The following is a 16,625-nucleotide window of genomic DNA, read 5'->3' as shown; positions in this document are numbered from 1 at the left end:
TGTACAGGTGATACAGTTCCAGTTTTCAGCAGAGAAGTGATAGTACTGGTCAGGATTATAGGGAACAATCCTTGAATCTTAAATTGCGCCAGCTCTAATGTTGTCCCCACCCACCAGCATGGAAATTACTCAATTCCCATGACATCAGTATGGCCCTGAAGACAATATTGCCTTACTAGTGGGGAATAGTAAACCTGGTCTAAAGGCTGGTCTTATATCAGCTAAAAGTCCTGAACAGCAAACCTTCAAAAATACAATTGTTTCCAAGAAATTAACAGTGTTTGCGAATAGTGCCAGGAATAATTTATAAAAATTAAGAATATCCAACATCCAAAGCTTAAAAATTGCCATATCCAATATCCAATTTAAAATTTCCACATGAATTGTGAAAATATTTGTCCTGGGTCAATAAAATATTGTAAAGTAATTACACTCTATTTAAAATAAATACATAAATTTAAAAAGAAAAAATATTCCAATGTGTAAAGATGCAAGAAAATATCCACAATGAAGGAAAAATCAATTAGTAAAGACACAGTTAAAACATACATTACATAATTAGCAAGGAAGGACATTAAAATGTTTCCTAGAAAAATAATCTTTATATTCATGAAGCTGAAAAATATTGAGTATGTTAAATAGAGACATGGAAAATAGGAATGAAAAGACTGTGGGAAAAATTTAATTGTGCATCACAGAGATTTGAAACAACTTTAAGAATACCGAAATATATGTAAAGTCAGGAACAAGACAAGGGTGCTCATTTTCACTGCTACTATTCAACATGGTTCTGGAAGTTTTGGCCACAGCAATCAGAGTAGAAAAAGAAATAAAAGGAATCCAAATTGGAAAAGAAGAAGTAAAACTCTCACTGTTTGCAGATGACATGTTCCTCTACATAGAAAACCCTAAAGATTCCACCAGCAAATTACTAGAGCTAATCAATGAATATAGTAAAGTTGCAGGATATAAAATCAACACACAGAAATCCTTTGCATTCCTATACACTAATAATGAGAAAGTAGAAAAAGAAATTAAGGAAAAAATTCCATTCACCATTGCAACAAAAAGAATAAAATACTTAGGAATATATCTACCTAAAGAAACTAAAGACATATATATATAGAAAACTAGAAAACACTACCGAAAGAAATCAAAGAGGACACTAATAGATGGAGAAATATACCTTGTTCATGGATCAGAAGAATCAATATAGTGAAAATGAGTATACTACCCAAAGCAATCTACAGATTCAGTGCAATCCCTATCAAGCTACCAGCCGTATTTTTCACAGAGCTAGAACAAATGATTTCACAATTTGTATGGAAATACAAAAAACCTCGAATAGCCAAAGCAATCTTGAGAAAGAAGAATAGAACTGGAGGAATCAACCTGCCTGACTTCAGGCTCTACTACAAAGCCACAGTCATCAAGAGAGTACGGTACTGGCACAAAGACAAAAATATAGATCAATGGAACAAAATAGAAAGCCCAGAGATAAATCCACACAACTATGGACACCTTATTTGACAAAAGAGGCAAGAATATACAATGGATTAAAGACAATCTCTTTAACAAGCAGTGCTGGGAAAACTGGTCAACCACTTGTAAAAGAATGAAACTAGAATACTTTCTAACACCATACACAAAAATAAACCCAAAATGGATAAAAGATCTAAATGTAAGACCAGAAACTATAAAACTCCTAGAGGAAAACATAGGCAAAACACTTTCTCACATAAATCACAGCAGGATCCTCTATGACTCACCTCCCAGAATACTGGAAATAAAAGCAAAAATGAACAAATGGGATCTAATTAAAATTAAAAGCTTCTGCAGAACAAAGGAAATTATAAGCAAGGTGAAAATACAGCCTTCAGAATGGGAGAAAATAATACCTAGTGAAGCAGCTGACAAACAACTAATCTCAAAAATATACAGGCAACTCCTGCAGCTCAATTCCAGAAAAATAAACAACCCAATTAAAAAATGGGCCAAAGAACTAAACAGACATTCCTCCAAAGAAGACATGCAGATGGCTAACAAACACATGAAAAGATGCTCAACATCACTCATTATCAGAGAAATGCAAATCAAAACCACAATGAGATACCATTTCACACCAGTCAGAATGGCTGCAATCCAAAAGTCGACAAGCAATAAATGCTGGAGAGGGTGTGGAGAAATGGGAACCCTCTTACACTGTTGGTGGGAATGCAAACTAGTACAGCCACTATGGAGAACAGTGTGGAGATTCCTTAAAAAACTGGAAATAGAATTGCCTTATGACCTAGCAATCCCACTGCTGGGCATACACACCAAGGAAACCAGAATGAAAGAGACACGTGTACCCCAGTGTTCATTGTAGCACTGTTTATAATAGCCAGGGCATGGAAGCAACCTAGATGTCCATCAACAGATGAATGTATAAGAAAGCTGTGGTACATATACATAATGGAGTATTGCTGCTGCTGCTGCTAAGTCACTTCAGTTGTGTCCGACTCTGTGTGACCCCATAGACAGCAGCCCACCAGGCTCCCCCATCCCTGGGATTCTCTAGGCAAGAACACTGGAGTGGGTTGCCATTTCCTTCTCCAATGCATAAAAGTGAAATGTGAAAGTGAAGTCGCTCAGTCGTGCCCAACTCTTAGCGACCCCATGGACTGCAGCCTACCAGGCTCCTCCATCCATGGGATTTTCCAGGCAAGAGTACTGGAGTGGGTTGCTATTGCCTTCTCCAGTACTGCCAATGCCTGGAGTATTACTCAGCCATTAAAAAGCATACATTTGAATCAGTTCTAATGAGGTGGATGAAACTGGAGCTGATTTGCAGAATGAAGTAAGCCAGAAAGAAAAACACCAATACAGTATACTAACACATATATATGGAATTTAGAAAGATGGTAATGATAACCCTGTATGTGACACAGCAAAAGAGACACAGATGTATAGAACAGACTTTGGGACTCTGTGGGAGAGGGAGAGGGTGGGATGATTTGAGAGAATGGCATTTAGACATGTATAATATCATGTAAGAAATGAATCACCAGTCTAGGTTTGATGTAGGATACAGGATGCTTGGGGCTGGTGCACTGGGATGACCCAGAGAGATGGTATGGGGAGGGAGGTGGGAGGGGCGTTCAGGATTGGGAACTCATGTACACCCATGGTGGATTCATGTTGATGTATGGCAAAACCAATACAATATTGTAAAGTAATTAACCTTCAATTAAAATAAATAAATTTATATTTAAAAAATAAAAAAAAAAGAAAATTCCCTAATGTTGGAAAAGATTGAAGGCAGGAGGAGAAGGGGATGACAGAAGATGAGATGGTTGGATGGCATCACCAACTCAATAGACATGAGTACGTGTGGACTCTGGGAGTTGGTGATGGACAAGGAGGTCTTGCATGCTGTCGCTCATGGGCTCACAAAGAGTTGAACATGACTGAGCAACTGAACTGAACTGAAGTTGTTGAACATAGTGTCAGATTTCTTTCCTTTTTTTTTTTTTTGGTTTTCTTTCATTTTGTTTTTGATGGGCAGTATTTTTGTTTTGCTTCAGGAGATATTCCACTCTGAATGTAGAGTCATAAGTCTGAATTTTAAAGCCACTTAAGTAATGTGTTATTACAGGTAACTAGTCAACAACTTGATGCAATTAGACTTATTAGTCTTTGTTCTCAATTTGTTCAGTTCAGTTCAGTCCTTTAGTTGTGTCCATCTCTTTGCAATGCCATAGACTGCAGCATGCCAGGCTTCCCTATCCATCATCAACTCCCGGAGCTTGCTCAAGCTCATGTCCATCGACTTGGTGATGGTATCTAACCATCTCATCTGCTGTCTTCCACTTCTCCTCTTGCCTTCAATCTTTCCTAATTGGTCTAAGATGCCAGACTGCATCAAAAATTTAGGGCAGAGCAGTACTTCAGTTGCATGTTTTCATTATTGGAAGAAATGCCATATGCATCCACAAGATATTTTATATCATCCAACAAATGTACAAGGAAGAACTGTGTGCTAGGTTCTGGGTTAAAGGCTTCAAAGTCAAAGTTGATCAAGACAAAAGTAGCAATTGGCACCTTTTCCTCAGGGTCTTTTCCAAGGAGTCAGCATGTTTAGTATGCATTCAGTCTCTTTTAAAATCAACCAACATGAATTAAATTCCTCTCTGTCCCCACTGCACTCCCAACTCTAGGCCAGAAACAAAAACCTGCAGAGACTGAGGGCTGATACCAGCACATCACTGTGGAGATTTGTTCCCACTTTCTCTTCAGGAAAAAAAGAATTAGTTGCTAACATTAAAATCAGTATATTGTACATAAATATCCAAACTTCTGATTCTCTTGAAAACATGGCCAACTGACCTGCTTTCCAGCATGGGTGAAGTGGAGGAAAGGCTGCTCCCAGTGGTAAGGCCTGTGCTGCCCAGATTCCAACATGGCCACCTAGTCCTAGTATCATATCTCCTGCCTCTGGGGGCCATGAACCTGTGAGAACTAGACTTCTAGCTCTCTTAAGATAAAGACTACTTTTGTCTTGATCAACTTTGACTTTGAAGCCTTTAACCCAGAACCTAGCACACAGTTCTTCCTTGTACATTTGTTGGATGATATAACATATCTTGTGGATGCATATGGCATTTCTTCCAATAATGAAACCATGCAACTGAAGTACTGCTCTGCCCTAAATTTTTGATGCAGTCTGGCATCTTAGCTGCCCCTAATGTCTGCCATTAGACCCACTACCTAAGGCAAGGTGTATGTCCCTGGGCTGTCCCTGAAGTCTTCAGTTTGCCATTTGACAACTTATCCTCCTAGCAATCTCCTCTCCAATGAACACAGCAATGAATATCTCACGAAGTGGCTAGGAAGATGACATGAAACCACGCATGTCGAGCATGGCCCCTAGTATCCATTTTCATGATATTTTTAGTTATTTTTTCTCCAAGTAGGCAAGGTTCTCCATCTTCTTAGATGTCCATGCAGATCAGTTTGATTTTCCAACCAGACTTCAAGGAAGAGATTATGGTTCAGTTCTCTGTATTCTGAAAAGCTTCAAAGTCCACTCACCAAGGCCACTGATGAAGGTAAAGATTTTATCAAGAGTTTGTGTTTTTTTTTTTTTTTTCAGATCCTTTAGTGGTCTAAAGGGGAAAACAAGGGTAGATCTGAGCATATATAACTAGGGGCTCCTGGTCACCACTACATGCTAAGAACCCAAACTTCCCTGAGTACTTGGAGCCAGGAAAGAAGCATGAAGGCTTGTGCTCCTCGGGCTGGTGGCCTTCTCAGAGTGCATAGTCAAGTAAGTATGGGGACTGTATGTTGCATCATATTCTTTTCTCAGACTTTTCTTTTCATCTGATTATTTTTCCACCCATCAGGTTTAGAAGGGAATGGAGTATTTCCCTAAGAGTCTTAAAGTTCAACTCTAAATTACTGATAAGTAACTTGCTATAGGAAGTGTGGGTCCCAAGGTCTTGGTGTAGATTTGGGTTGCACAAATCCAGGGGTCCAGTCATGTCATGACCTATTGAAAATGCAACTCCTTGCAACTGTTCAGTGCATAGTCTATGCAGATATCAATGTGGTCCTGTGGAATAGCACTTTTCTACATTTTATTCAACATGTCCTCTTTTTCCCCTGTCTACATCAGTGTGTATATGCCTATGTCTGCCTCTCTGTATCACTGTCACTTATCTCTCCATCTCTTTGGAAGTCACTGGGAGTGTATTTCTCTTTGTGTTTTTTCTTTTAATTTTTAATTTGACTAGTCCTTCCCTCTCAAGCCTCTGGATTTACCTTACTTGTTCCCTATATTTTGGATTCTTCTTTCAACTCTCTCTTCTCTGACAACTTGGAGAAAGATACACTGTTTTATATCTGACAAGCAGTGTGACCACAGCCAACTCAGAATCCTCTTGCATTTCAAATTGCTCCCTTGTAAAAGAGGATAAGAGTCCCCCTTCTACCTCCTTCCTTGAGGTTCCATGAGAAGGATAGTGTGGGATGGCAACAGTAATGTTAATGACTGTTATTGTTGAGACTTCCTATTTATCATGTACTTTATATCCATCACTTTTCTTGCCCCCAAGATATTCTATTTGGAGGGTTTGTATTGTTACATTACACCATTTTACCGAAGGGGAGACTGAGACACCACATAGTCACATGGCTTACCCAAGATTGCAGAAAAGAACCTGTATTTAAATCTATGTCTTTGCCATGGTATATGTATAAAATTCTGATAATAATGTGCCCCATAAAAATGATTCAAAATACACAGGGCCATTACAATGACTTTTTAAAAAAAGTAAATGGTAATTTACGGCAGACCCAGTTTCTATTTGTTGCTTTGCCTTCTTAAGAATTCAGTAAGCTTAGTTTGCTTTTGATGCAGCCTTAACATGGTTTGAGTGGCAATGTCATATCAAGTAAGCAAATTAGTATGTATCTTTATTATAAGTTTAATGTGAATTTTCGGAGAGGGCAATGGCACCCCACTCCAGTACTCTTGCCTGGAGAATCCTATGGACAGAGGAGTCTGGTGGGCTGCAGTCCGTGGGGTGGCTAAGAGTCGGACACGACTGAACGACTTCACTTACACTTTCACTTTCACTATTACAATGACAGTTATACCTTAACACTGACAGCTAATTGTAGCACCTTCTTTGTTTTCTTTGTCAAATGTTTGGTAAAAGAATACCTCTAAGGAGAGTGAAGACCATGAGGAAAACCCTCAGTGGAAAAAACATGCTGAACAATTTCCTGAAGGAGCATGCTTACAGACTATCCCAGATTTCTTTTCGTGGCTCAAATCTAACTATTCACCCACTGAGAAACAACATGGATGTGAGTATTTTGGGAGGATGGTGCTCCACGTCACCCCCTTGTTCTCTAGCCTAGCATGGGGCTCATTTGGAGGTGCCAGGTGGGATGTTGAGGTTGGGGTTCCTGCAGGAGGCAGAGACACTGGAAAACAGGGACCCCCCCAACCAGAGGAGAAGGCACTCTCATCCTCAACTATTGGTCTTGGTGACTGGGCCTGGCAATTACCAGGTGGCAGGTAAATATTCATTTCTGTGTCAAAGATGTGTCATTAGTCTGACGGTGATTGTTCCTTCTGAACTAAGTAAGCCATTCAGTTACAGATGAAGAGTAAGCCATCACTGATCAAAAGGTAGAACCAACTGCAGAGCAATTGTGAATCCCCAGGCAGAGGAATTCAGTTTCCACAGATCAAGAATGACAGCAGTAAAGAGTTATTGAACCTGTATTCCATGCATGGCCATAGCAATCACTGTGGTTACTGTTTTTAGATTAGACAAAGGGCTTATTTTGTCTTCAAGAATGCCCATGCCAGCCTGAGAGATAGGCAAAGGGTAAATACATGTCAAATGAAAATGTCACCTGTGTGGTGTTGATTGGATGTGATCTGAGTTTAGAGGGAGTGGCTGGGGTTGATCAAGAAGGAGCACCTGGAGAAGGGGCTGCTAAGACTGGGTTTGAAGAGATTACAGAGCTTGTCAAATGAAGGCACCAGGACTTCCCTGGGTGTCCAGCATTCCTGGAGGCCCAGTGGTTATGCCTCTGGGCTTCCCATGCAGGAGGTACCAATTCAATCCTTGGTCATAGAGTCAATATCCTACATACAGTGTAGCACAGGAAAAATATATCAAATGCAGATACGTCTGTGACCGAAGTCTGTGAGTTGCACGGTGGTTAGAAAGTGATCTCAAGAGATATGTGACACCCAGAGGGAGGCATCAGTGTGGGAATAGAGGGTAGCCAGTTCTGCACTAACCCGCTCCCTCCTTCTCCCTGTAGTTGGTCTACGTGAGTAACATCACCATTGGAACACCCCCTCAAGAATTCCAAATTGCCTTTGACACAGCCACATCTGACTTGTGGGTGCCCTCCATCTTTTGCACCCGTCCAGCCTGTTGTGAGTACAGACACCCCATACCTGGACCATCCTTCTCTTGCCCTGTTGCCCTGTTTTCCCCCCTTGACACCTGATGACACTCATCTCTTGTGTCTACAGCTACACATGTTAGGTTCAGACATCTTCAGTCTTCCACCTTCTGGCCTATCGAAAAGACCTTCAGCATCAACTATGGATCTGGGAGAATGAATGGAGTTGTTGCTTATGACACAGTTCGGGTAACAGTGTAACGAATGCTGAGTCAGGACTGGCTATGGAGTGACCACTGCTTGCAAAACAGATGCAGGATCATCTGGCAGGACCCTTCCTAGTCTAACTCCCATAGATATTGGCCATCATATCCATAGAATATGTTTCTGGGGAGGCAGTGCCTGTGGTGACACAGGAGTAAACAAATTAGCTAACCCAGAGAGTGGCTTGAGGTGTGGACTTGCAGCTCCTCTGCCCATGAGCAGTTCAAGGTTCATTTTGCTGGGAGCAAGAAGAAGGGATAAAAGCACCCACTTTTATATTCACAGACTGTTCCAGGCACTTTCAGGTGATAACTGGTTTAATCCTGCAACAACCGCACACAGCAGTTACTCTGATTAGCTCAAGAGACATAAGAGGAAACTGAGGTGCAGACAGCAAGGGCCTTGCTGAGGGCACACATGTGGTAAAAGGAGTTAGGCTGGCTTTTCAGGACTGAAGTTGCTGTGGGGTGTTTGGGGACAGGATAAAACTGATCTGCGGACCTTGGGGGCAGTCAAGGGCTTCAGGTATCCAGAGTGGGAGACTAGGCGCCTGAGAAGTCAAGGGGCCTGATAAATGAGTTCTCACTCCTGAGGACCCTTGAGAGTCTAATAAACCTATTGCCTGCTTCCCCCAAAATACCTGAGTAGTTCCCCTCTCTCTCTTTCTCTCTCATACATGCTCACAGAAATATACACGTATCCCCAAAAGTGAAATCCTCAGGCAGTAATTTCATAGACACCGGAAGCAAGATTGTCTTTTTGGCTTCTGTCTTCCTGGATAGATGCAGAATCCACAGTACCTTACAGAGAATGCAGTCCATTCCTGTCATTAGGTCACAGTGATGCCAAAGAGAAGGCCATCTTGCTCTTGATCATTTTTTCCATAAGGTGGCACCAATGGGACCTGGCCTGACTCTTGGTTGCCCCACCTGTACAGAAGCCATGAGGCCAATTTGACTCACTCAGGTGGTGTTTTTCAGAGGGGCAGATGTTTTAAAATTCATACCCTCTCTCAAGGGGAACCCAGATTCCCCTCCCAGATTGGTCTAACTGTCTGTGGGCCACTGAAGACAGAGCCCAGCCTCAATTCTTCTCTAAGGATCTAATGGCAATGTATCCCAGGCCAGTCCTAGCTCCTCTTCACGTATCTGTAAGTGTGATCACTCTTCTCTCCCACAGATTGGGGACCTTGTAAGTACTGACCAGCCATTTGGTCTAAGCATGGCAGAATACGGGTTTGAAGGCAGAACTTATGATGGTGTCTTGGGCTTGAACTATACCAACGAATCCTTCTCTGGAGCCATCCCCATCTTTGACAAGCTGAAGAATCAACGTGCCATTTCTGAGCCTGTTTTTGCCTTCTATTTGAGCAAGTAAGTCTGAGATGGACAATCACTTTCTCCAAATAAGCTGTAAGTTGCTTTCAGTTGCATAAAAATTATAGAACACTTGATAAAGAAGTATCCTGAGAGATAATCTAACCCAGGATAACTATGGCCCTCAGGCCCTACCTGGTGTCACTACTGGCTTTTATAAATAAAATTTTATTGGAACACAATCCTACTCCTGGGCTCAAAACCAGTAACTTGGTCTAGGGGCGTGAGTGAGGAGGAAGGCTAATGGACGGAAACAGGAAACAAGTTGAAGGAAAAGGCATTAGGATTTGCTTATAAATTTGATCAGGAAGGAAGGAGAAGGATGGTGGATATCTTTCCTTATTAGCATTTCACTGGGAGCCCAGGACCAACTACCCAATTTGTGGAGCCAGTGAGAAATGAAAGTGTGGGACACAAATGTGTGGGACCCCTTGTTCAAGAAATAGTAGGCATTTCAAGACAGGGAGAGCAGAGGTGGGGTCCCTTCTGAGTGTGGGACCCTTTGGACAGTAGAGGTCATAGGCCAGTGAAGCCAACTCTGGGTGACCTAAACCCATGCCCTTAGAACTTCCAGGCCTTGATTTTCCTGAAAAATGACAAGGTAGGCAAAGGAAAAGCCAAAACACTTCAGCACCCTGTCCTCTGAGGGTGTCTGAGCACTCAGGTCACAGGAGATCCAGGGCATCTTCAGAAGACATAGTGGGTGGAGCCCAGCCAAGTGATTTAACTTCTAACCTCTTCTCTGCCACTCATTAGCCAGTAACAGACCTCAGTCTGGATCTCAGTCTTTCCTAGATGCTATTTCTGCATCTGTACATGGGGCTCTTATTAGGGCCTTGATGGGTGGACAAGTACAGCTCTCAGACAGTGCTGTTGTTACTGTCCTCCAAGGATCCCACCCTCTCTTCTCTCTACAGAGACAAGCGGGAGGGCAGTGTGGTGATGTTTGGTGGGGTGGACCACCGCTACTACAAGGGAGAGCTCAACTGGGTACCATTGATCGAAGCAGGCGACTGGAGTGTACACATGGACCGGTAAGCCTTTCCCTCTGAAGGTCAGCCCAAGTGATGCTCCCACTACTGTACATGGACACAGGCAGACACACACAAATACATTCTCAGACACACAGTCACACAGATATATACACAACCAAAATGACACAGACAGACACACAGACACATAGAAACACACAAGCAGACACATATAAACCTTCACAGAGACGTATGAAAACATGCATAGCTAGTCAGAGACACACAAGCACACACAGAGACACATAAAACACAGATACAAACAAACACACAAGCACATAAATACACAAACAACCCATGGGTTCATAATCCCCAGGCATTCTGAGCAAGGCTCTGAAGAGAGTCCTAAAAGGGACCAGAGAGGTCTGTGCCGCTGAGAGAGGGCTACACCCACTGCCCTTTGAGGTGGGGAGCATGGTTAGAGGACTGTACAGTGTGGTGAACCGAGGATCAGGGAGAATTTGTCCAGCTTGAACATAGTTATGATAAGATGACTGACTGTCCAAGGCTACCTAGGACACAGGAAGTTCTCAGTACAGATAAATGTCATTTTAAAAACAGGAACAGTGAGAAAATGGGGAAAACTGGTCTTAGGGAGCAACTACCCAACAGTAGAGAGAGGTTGCCTGCAGTCTTAAGACATGAAAGCAACTAATAAAAAAGACATTCCATGTTCTTGGGCACACAGTGGGACAGGGGCTATAACAGAGAATCAGGAAGGTGGGAATCTGAGTGACCTGAGGACAAGAGGCATAATTGACAGGATTCTGTGTGATACCCTCAGACAAAAGCTGACCCATCCTTTGAAGTTTCTGTGAACTAGTCAGGTATTTCTTGGTCAGGGTCTCAGGGTCTGAGCTAGTTGTAGGAGCAGTGCTGGCAGACACCCTCTCCCAGAGGAGCCCCTCTCTCCCCCTACTATGAGAATCTGCTGCCCTTGTGAATCTCCATTTTCACTCTGTGTGTGACCTCTTATTTGTTCCCCACCAGATACAGCTCTCTGGATGTTTCTTATTGTTTTCTCAGTCTTCATTCACTCATTGAACAGACAAGCATTGAGCATTCACTGTGTGCCAGGCACTTTAGGGATGCAAGGAGAATAAAACTTACCCTCACATCTAAGAAGGCAGATGTACATGAAGTGACTCACCCACATAGTGAATTGTGACTTTGGTACATGCTAGACATGACGAGGAGAAGGCAATGGCAACCCACTTCAGTACTCTTGCCTGGAAAATCCCAGGGATGGCGGAGCCTGGTGGGCTGCTCTCTATGAGTTCTCCTAGAGTCAGACACGACTGAAGTGAGTTAGCACCAGCACCAGCAGCAGACATGAGTAAGGATCTACAAAGAGAGACCAAGACCGGAGACTGATAAACACGGGGGAAAGACTTCCCGAAAACAATACAATTAAGGTGGAATCTGAAAGATGAGGAGAAATTTGCTAGTCAAAGTGGAGTGGAGTCTTCTAGGAAGGAAGATCAGCTTGTGTCAAGGTACAAAATATCCTGGTGTATTCAAGTACTGCATTCAAGGATGTCAAGAAAGGTGCTGTGTTGAGAGCAAAGGAAAAGAGGGCAAGAGACCAAGGGCTGTTTAGGAGACAGTCAGGAAGGGGGCAATTCTGGGGAGAATCTGAGTGACCTTGATGGCCTCTTTCTTCCATCATCTCTCAGCATCTCTGTGAAAAGAAAGGTTATTGCTTCTGATGGCTGTGAGGCCCTTGTGGACACTGGGACATCACATATAGAAGGCCCAGGAAGACTGGTCAATAACATACAGAAGGCCATCGGCGCCAGGCTACGGGGTTCCAAGGTGAAGGGTCATGCCTAGGGTCATTCCCAGTCTCCAACCATAACAAGGAACTCCAGGGCCAACCTCTCACCCTCTCTCTCTAACAGCACTAGGTTTATTGTTCTGTGGTCAATATCCTTCCCTCTGTTATCTTCACCATCAACAGCGTCAAATACCCAGTGCCAGCTCGAGCCTACATTCTCAAGGTGAGGGGACAATATTAAGGGTTGGTTCTCAAACTGGAGCTTGTAGGAACCCTTGGGCTGCTGCTGGGAGGAGGCCATGTCACACCATTGCAGATGCTGCTGAGCCCTGTGGCTGGGACAATGCCTCCCACAAAACCAATCACTTGAAAGTAAAGGGCTCTGTGGGACACTGATCTTCCTGAAATAAATGTGGAGATACCACACCATATGGCATGGTAGGAGTCAGGCACAGGGGAATACTAAGGTCCTCAGTCCTCAAAGAGCTTCAATTCAATCTGAACCCAGAGGTGCATGAACATGAAATTCAGCACTAGCAGTCCCTGAAATAGGCCATGTTACAAGGAGAATGGCTGGGGACAGTCCCAGTGTAATGTCCCAGCATAAGTTAACAGTCTCCCTTCCTTTCTCAAAGTTTTCCTGGCTTGGATGATAAATTACATGGTCAGCCTAGTTCTTGGCTGCATCTTCCCCTTGCTCTGGCTAGGTGCCTCCTTGGTCAGTTGGGGTACCTGACCCCTCTGTGGGGAGGTTGGATGGTAATATGAGTAAAGGGTGCCCAGTGACTACTCAGCCCCGGCACAGGGTGGAAGCTTCATGTCAGCTCCCTGCGAGAGTTCAAAGCAGGCTGATGGGCTCAAAGAAGGCTTTGAGGAAGAGAGGGAATTTCAGGGGTTCTAAATCCACAAACTCATTGAGCCATATGGAGGGTTGCTTGGTTCTAGGCAGAACTGCACTAGATTCCATGAAAATGGCATCTCAAGGTGCTCTGCACTGGGGCACTGGGTACTTACTAGGGGTGATGAGGGCTACGGACTGACCAGTGTGGATGGGGAAACAGAGTACCTTACCCACCCACGCCTGGAGTGGCCAGAGAGGGTGAGTGTGGGCCGAAGGAGGCTTCTCAAATTTGCTGAGTCAAGTCTTCAAGAACGTGCTGTGGGCACTGCTCTATTTAAGATGGATAACCAACAATGAGTTACTTTTTAGCACAGGGAACTCCCCTCAGTTATATGACAGCCTGGATGGGAGGGGTGTCTTTGGACCAGGATACCCGGATACATATGGTTGAACCCCTTTACTAGCCACCTGAAACTCAGAATTTTGTTAATCAGCTATACTCCAATACAAAATAGAGTTTGATAATAAAGTACAGATTGTGGGGACACAGGAGGAGAACCAGCGTTCTCTGCGGAGAAAACAAAGAGCAGGAGTCAGAAGGAAAGAAACAGGGAGTGAGGAGAGCTGTGGGCACGCTTGTTCTTTTCTAAATAATTATATTGAAGTGTGGCTAATCTTCATTGTTCCATTAAGTTCTGCTGAACAGCAATGTGACTCAGTTATACACACAAAAAATATACTTTTTTCTTATTCTTTTTCATGTGGTTTATCACTGAATATTGACTATAGTTCCTTATGCTCTACAGTAGAACTTTGTGGTTTTTCATTTCTCTGTTTCCCCAACTCCCAGTCCTTCCCTCCCTCACATCCTTCCTCATGGCAACCTCATGTCTTGGCCCTATCTGGTTTTGGATAAACTCTCATATCCCCTGCTGCTGAGAAAACCCCTTGATACTTACCAAAAGAGGGAAATAAAACAAAGAATTGAGCTGGGTCTGGATATTGGGGGGAGTCATCAGTAAGGGCTCATGCTGATTGGTGTGTGTCTCTGACTCCCCCAGGATTCTAGAGGCCACTGCTATACCACCTTTCAAGAGAGCAAATTGAGTCCATCTACAAATATCTGGATCCTGGGTGACGTCTTCCTGAGGTAGTACTTCTTGGTTTATGATCGAGGAAATGACAGGATTGGCCTGGCACAGGCAGTGTAAATGCTTGGAATTTTTCAGGAATCAGTAAGGCTGCTCCTAACACATACTCTCTCACATTGGGCACTCCTGCCCAGGATGCTAGTGAACTGTATTTGGTGGTCTGTACACCCTATTCTCAGTAAAGAATAAAGGATTTCACTCTTAATGGTGCTGAAACAAATGTTGCCTCTGTTTGTGTCTGGGAGTGATGGATCTACAACCAAGTCTGAATCAAAATTGAGAGAAACCCTACTCCAACTGGCTTCAAGGAAAAGGGGCAACTCATTGAAATGATTCTGTGAATCCAGGATACAAGAATCAGAGCAAACACAAATATCTCAGTGACTGGACCCAAGAAACCAGAAGCCATCAATTCTCTCTCACTTTCGCTCTTTCCGTTGTCTTGTTTGATGCTCTTAGCCTGGCAACTTTCTTCCTTAAGGCTTCTACACCTAGTGAGGGAGTTCAAGCTACCTGACCTAGGGTTTTAAATCCCGAAGTCATCACCTAGTAAGGAAAGAAGTTTGCAGACATCAGAGTTCAAGGGTGTTCTATGAATGACCCACCTCAGATCACATGTATAGCCACAGATCAGCCATCCAGGAAGGGACATGAGGTCTTATGACTGGCTTTACATGATCTTTGGCCCTGACCCCTCAGAGCATGATTGTCAATTTCCTCCAAAACTACATGACTGAAGCTGGGGAGAGGAAGACCCAAGGATAGCAACTAGCAGATGGTCTATGCTATCGAAGAACTTGTGATGACCCACCAACTCCACCACCTCCTCATTCAGAGGAATTATAAGGGATAATGAAATAGACTCTCTTTGTCCCATCTCAGATATTCTTATCACTGGGCTTCTCCTCCAGGGGATTTTGGGTGAGGTACTTCGTGGATAGCTGGTTCCCTTTTGCCCCACACCCAGTCACCAGCTCTCTGCCACACATGCCTGCTCTGTCCTTTCCAGTCCTACTTGATAAGTGGTGGCCCCAGTGGATCCCAGAGCCATCCCATCATCCAGGGCCCAGAATGCCCCTTCCTTGCCTCCAATGCTGCTGGGGAGAATGCAGTGCATGTATCGGGAGACCCAGGGTACACAGAGCCTTCAGCATTTCTGAGCTTCTTTCTAGGGGTGGAGCTACAAACTATTTGCATGGAGCTGCCATGGTTAGGCACTTTTGCAGTGGAAGCATCCGTTCTTTCCACCTGGAGGCCCTCAGTAGATGCCTCAGCTGAGTCAGCGGGGGTCAGAAGTTGATTTCCTTTCAGATTGACTGGTTTGATCTCCTTGTTTTATAAGGGACTCTCAAGAATCTTCTCAAGCACCACAGTTCAAAAGCTCAATTCTTTGGCATTCATCCTTTTGTATGGTCCAGATTGCACATCTGTACATGATTACTGGAAAATCATAGCTTTGACACTACAGACCTCTGTAGCCAAGTGAGTCTCTGCTTTTTAGTACACTGTGCAGGTTTTTCATAGCCTTTCTTCCTTCCAAGGAGCAAGTGTCTTCTAACTTTGTGGCTGCTGTCAAGGTCCACAGTTGTTTTGGAGCCCAAGAAAATAAAATCTGCCACTGTTTCTCCTTTTCCCTCATCTATATGCCATGATGTGGTGGAACTGGATGCCCTGAATGTTGAATATATTTTTGTGAATAGTTTTTTTGAATGTTGAGTTTTAAGCCAGTATTTGCATCTCCTCTCCTCATTAAGAGTCTCTTTAGTTCTTTGCTTTCTGCCATTAGGGCAGTGTCATCTTCATATCTGTGAATGTTGATATTTCTCCCAGCAATCTTCATTCCAGCTTGGGATTTATGCAGTCCTGCATATCGAATGGTGTATCCTATATAGAAGTTAAGTAACCAGAGTGACAATGTAAATGTTGTCATGCTTCTTTCCCACTTTTAAATCTTTCAGGTTTTCTGTGTCTGATTGTAACTGCCTTTTTTGACATACATACAGACTTTTCAGGAGACAGGTAAGGTGATCTGGTACTCCCATTTCCTTAAGAATTTTCCAGTTTGTTGTGGTCCACACAGTATAAGGCTTTAGCATAGTCAGTTCAGTTTAGTTCAGTCACTCAGTCGTGTCCGACTCTTTCAGACCCCATGAATCCCAGCACGCCAGGCCTCCCTGTACATCACCATCTCCCGGAGTTCACTCAGATTTACATCCATCGCATCCGTGATGCCATCCAGCCATCTCATCCTGGGTCGTCCCCTTCTCCTCC

At 43.5% G+C, this 16,625-nt stretch overlaps 1 pseudogene; it reads left to right on the top strand.

The window, feature by feature from the left end:
- Nucleotides 1–3,326: 3,326 nt before the first annotated feature.
- On the top strand, nt 3,327–14,414 carry LOC120874520 (annotated as a pseudogene).
- The last annotated feature ends 2,211 nt before the right edge of the window (nt 14,415–16,625 follow it).

Source organism: Oryx dammah, unplaced genomic scaffold, assembly GCF_014754425.2.
Source record: "Oryx dammah isolate SB20612 unplaced genomic scaffold, SCBI_Odam_1.1 HiC_scaffold_15, whole genome shotgun sequence".
In the NCBI taxonomy this organism is placed as follows: domain Eukaryota; kingdom Metazoa; phylum Chordata; class Mammalia; order Artiodactyla; family Bovidae; genus Oryx; species Oryx dammah.
The sequence above is the reverse complement of the archived record's forward strand: the minus strand, read 5'-3'. Positions and strand labels throughout refer to the sequence as shown.